At 44.8% G+C, this 4,591-nt stretch overlaps 1 non-coding gene across 1 annotated transcript; it reads left to right on the top strand.

Annotated features, from left to right (window-relative positions):
• Positions 1-592: 592 nt before the first annotated feature.
• On the top strand, positions 593-665 carry TRNAR-CCU (transfer RNA arginine (anticodon CCU)). The gene has a single exon. It is a non-coding gene; the product is annotated as a tRNA-Arg (tRNA).
• Positions 666-4,591: the final 3,926 nt, after the last annotated feature.

Genomic DNA, 4,591 nt, shown 5'->3' with positions numbered 1-4,591 from the left:
TTAACTTTATAGCAAATAGTAATGCGTGTTTTGCTGCACTGACTTTCAACAGGGTAGTGATGCGTGCACGCCTGTGCGAGTGAATGAATGAGACTTCGCAACACAGCTGTAAGGAGAGAAACTTGAAGCCGTGGCCAATAAAAGGTGAGCAACGTTGGACGTTATTTTTAACTGTTACTTTATTGTAGCAGAGACAGATATAGCAGTTACACAAAATAACTGTTTGTCACACGTCTACTATAAAGAATCAAACTATTCATCTGATATATTCAGTGAGGAAAGGACAACACTGTAACCCTTGTGGCCTAATGCATAGGGCATCGGTCTCCTAAACTGGGGATAGTGGGTTCGAGTCCCACCAGGGGTACACGAGTTTTATTGCATTTAATGAAGCAGATTGCAAAATTAGGCCTATATCAAATATAATTCATTTGATAAAAAAAAGTGGTTAATCGTCGAAGGGGAAGCAAACACCGTAACCTTGCCTACGCCTCTGACATCCATTGTTGGTCTCTATTGGAAAGCAGTAGCAAGTTGAGTAAGAATCAAACTATCCACCTGATATATTCAGTGAGGAAACGGCAACATCACAGCCCCTGTGGCCTAATGGATAAGGCATCGGTCTCCTAAACCGGGGATTGTGGGTTCGAGTCCCACCAGGGGTATACGACTTTTATTACATTTAATGAAGCAGATTGTAAAATTCGACGGAAACCAGTGACTTTTTGAGTCAATAATCCCATTTTATTGAGAATGCCTAAACATACTTCAACTAAGTTGCTGAATGGGTGGCTGTATTTCTAGAAAAAAAAAAGTTGGAGAATTAGAGTAGATTTTTTTTTTTGCTAGGGGCTTTACGTCGCACGGACACAGATAGGTCTTTTGGCGACGATGGGATGGGAAAGGCCTAGGAGTTGAAAGGAAGCGGCCGTGGCCTTAATTAAGGTACAGCCCTAGCATTTGCCTGGTGTGAAAATGGGAAACTACGGAAAACCATCTTCAGGGCTGAATACAGTGGGATTCGAACCTACTATCTCCCGTATGCAAGCTCACAGCCGCGCGCCTCTACGTGCACAGCCAACTCGCCCAGTAGAGTAGATCTGACCCTGTAATCATTTTTTCTTCCTTTCTTAATTCATTTACCGTCTATGGTTGGTTTTTCACTTGGACTCAGGGAGGGATCCCACTTCTACCGCCTTAAGGGCAGTGTCCTGGAGCGTGAGACTCTTTGGGTCGGGGGATACAACCGGGAAGGAGGAGCAGTACCTCGTCCAGGCGGTCTCACCTGCTATACTGAACAGGGACCTAGTGGGGAATTGGGAAGATTGGAAGGGATAGACAAGGAAGATAGAAGGAAGCGGCCGTGGCCGTCAGTTAGGTACCTGGAGAAGTGGGAAACCACGGCGAACCACTTCGAAGATGGCTGATGTGGGAATCGAACCCCACCTCCATTCAGTTGACTTCCCGAGGCTGAGTGGACCCCGTTCCAGCCCTCGTAGGCCTACCACTTTTTAAACTTCGTAGCAGAGCCGGGAATCGAACCCAGGCCTCGGAGCGGCGGCTAATCACGCTAACCACTACACCACAGAGGCGGCGAAATAGAATTAAAGCAGTTATACTTTTTTATGTCACAAATATGTACTGTATATAGTATTATAACGTCATAGATTTTTACTGTAGTACCATAATGTGATTCTAATTTGCTGTCGTATTACATCTTTTTCGAGTAAATTATGCATTTTTCTTTCAAAACATTACCTGAAGTTAATGATTGATACAATTAGCCGGATTCCTGCGTATCCGAATTACGTCTGGTACGCATTCATCCGGATAATTGGAGTTTTACTGCTGTTTTTTTTTTTTTTTTTTTGGCTTTACGTCGCACCGACACAGATAGCTCTTATGCCGAGGATGGGATAGGAGAGGCCTACGAATGGGAAGGAAGTGATCGAGGCCTTAATTAACATACAGCCTACGGAAAAACATCTTCAGGGCTGCCGACAGTGGGGTTCGAAGCCACTATCTCCCGGACGCAAGCTCACAGCTACGCATCCGTAACTGCACGGCCAACTCGCCCTGTTTTTCTGTAATTAGAAAAGCAGTAGAACACTAAACCTTCGTAATACTGATGACGGCAGTAGCGAAGTAATTCATTTCCTTGCTTTCGGCGCGTACGTTTTCCCGGGCATTTTGTGTTAGCTGTATTTCTCGAGGTGTTCAGTACAGCGCTGGATGCAAGTATTGATTTCCCTGATGGAATAAGACAGGGCTAGGATTGTGATGGAAGCGACTATGGTTTTAATTAAGGTAGGCCTACATCGCCAGCGTTCGTCTGGTGTGAAATTGGGAATCTATGGAAAACAATCTTCAGGACTGCCGATATTGGGATTCGAACCCATCATCTCCCGAATGCAATCTCGCAGCTACTTGACCCAAACAGCGTACCCAACTCATTAGGTATTTACTTTTTATTGCAGTAACCGCAAGAAAACTATTTTCACACAATTCCGCTCAATTATATATTTCGATATAGGATGTAATTAGCAAACATCAATTAAAGGAGAAAGATAAAAGGCTGCGTATCTCGTGTAATGTAATCGGCGAGAGTGAACATATATACAGTTTCTGTTGTATTACCTATGTTTGTCTTTAACGTTCTGATACTCGCAGGGCCGGACTGAGTGGCTCAGACGGTTAAGGCGCTGGCCTTCTGACCCCAACTTGGCAGGTTCGATCCTGGCTCAGTCCGGTGGTATTTGAAGGTGCTCAAATACGTCAGCCTCGTATCGGTAGATTTACTGGCACGTAAAATAACTCCTGAGGGACAGAATTCCGGCACCTCGGCGTCTCTGAAAACCGTAAAGTAATTAGTGGGACGTAAAGCAAATTACATTATTATTATTGATACTCGCTGGGCCTCGCAAACGCCCACGCGTACAAACTTAGTCAGAGGGGTTCTGTGCACTGTGCGTTGGTTCGACTCGGCTCCGTTCGGACCTGCGCTTTGTCTCGGGGTGGTTCGGCTAAGCTCGGATCAATTCTGCTCAGATGAAGGAGCGCTGCGGAGCGAGCGAGACAGCCGTTGGGAGAGAGAGAGAGAGAGAGAGAGAGAGAGAGAGCTATTGTTCAAAAGCTAGGAGTGGGGGTCTGCACCCTGGTCAACGTAGCGAAGTCGTCTTTTACGCCTTGCACCGCGCAATGCACCTGTGCATGCACTCTGAGAGGCCTTGTGATACTGTATGATCGTATCTCCTTGTCTTCAGTGGAGCCTGTGCATGCAATTATTCGCGGGCGGGCTGACCTCACACTCTGTAACTTGGCGGATATCCAACTAAACGTACAGTAACACAGCTCATTTACCTGACCAAATACAGTACCAGGCATTTGTTAGTGCGATATGTGTTTGACCACAGAGCTATTTAGCTGAGTGTGCACGTGAAGAAACGAGGAATTGCAGTCGCTTAAATGCGGCCAGTATCCAGTATTCGGGAGATAGCAGGTTCGAACCCCACTGCCGGCTGCTCTGAAAATGGTTTTCCGTGGTGTCCCATTTTCACACCAGGCAAATGCTGGGGCTGTACCATAATTAAGGCCATGGCCGCTTCCTTCACACTCCTAGCCCTTCCCTGTCCCATCGTCGCCATAAGACCTATCTGTGTCGGTGTGACGTAAAGCAAAAAAAAAAGAACAAGGAATAAGAATTGGCAACTTGCTGCTATGGTGACGAGGTTGCCGACCCTAGATGAAAAGGGTGTGCTCGGTTCACTCGGAAAGACATACGTTCGACTCCACGTCAAGAAATTGAAACATTTAGAAAAAAAACTTCCATTTCAGAAGAGCCATATGTTAGGGTGTCCATTTTTTCATTTATGGAAAAGGAGACACATATTTTACGAGAAGTTCAAGAAAAAATCTGGGACATTATTGCAAAAATGGGACAGAAACTTTCGACAATGTTATTTATTGTACATTCCGATTTGTCTTTGTATATTGTATGTTTTTTCGTCTTGACGTCATTCAAAATATGAGACCAGAGTCAATGTCCAATATCAAACTTAAATTTGCACGATGTAGGAATACATTCTGCAGTTTTCCCACTACAGGTGATGAAAGAATTAAAACAATCGTTCCGGCTTGTTGAAACAGTGAATGCATATATTTAAAAAAATGTCAATGTACAGTTCGCGGATCCGTAAATTTTGTATACATGTAGCCACCAAAAGAACGAAACAGAATGATGTACAATTCAAGCCAACCAGATAAACAACAATCGAAAAACGTATGCGTACCGATGCTTCCAGCCATTATAATAATAATCGTATGGCCTCAGCTACCGTTTGCAGATATTTCGATTTGACGCCATCTGGCTGTCTGCTCGTCAATTTCGACGTCTGCCATCTAGCGGACCTAGAGTAAACCGGATCTCTCTTGGGCGTCTATGGCTGAGATTTAATTAATTTTGTCGGGTAAATACCAAATGTATCACCAGAGTTCTTTTACATGCCGACATCGTACGACATGGAGTGTCGAATGGACTTTTTTCCGCCTTTCAAAAATCCGACTACCTCTGCCGGGTTTGAACCCGCTATCT

This window comes from Anabrus simplex, chromosome 8, assembly GCF_040414725.1.
Source record: "Anabrus simplex isolate iqAnaSimp1 chromosome 8, ASM4041472v1, whole genome shotgun sequence".
In the NCBI taxonomy this organism is placed as follows: Eukaryota; Metazoa; Arthropoda; class Insecta; order Orthoptera; family Tettigoniidae; genus Anabrus; species Anabrus simplex.
Note: the sequence above shows the minus strand (reverse complement) of the source record. Positions and strands in the feature narration are given on the sequence as shown.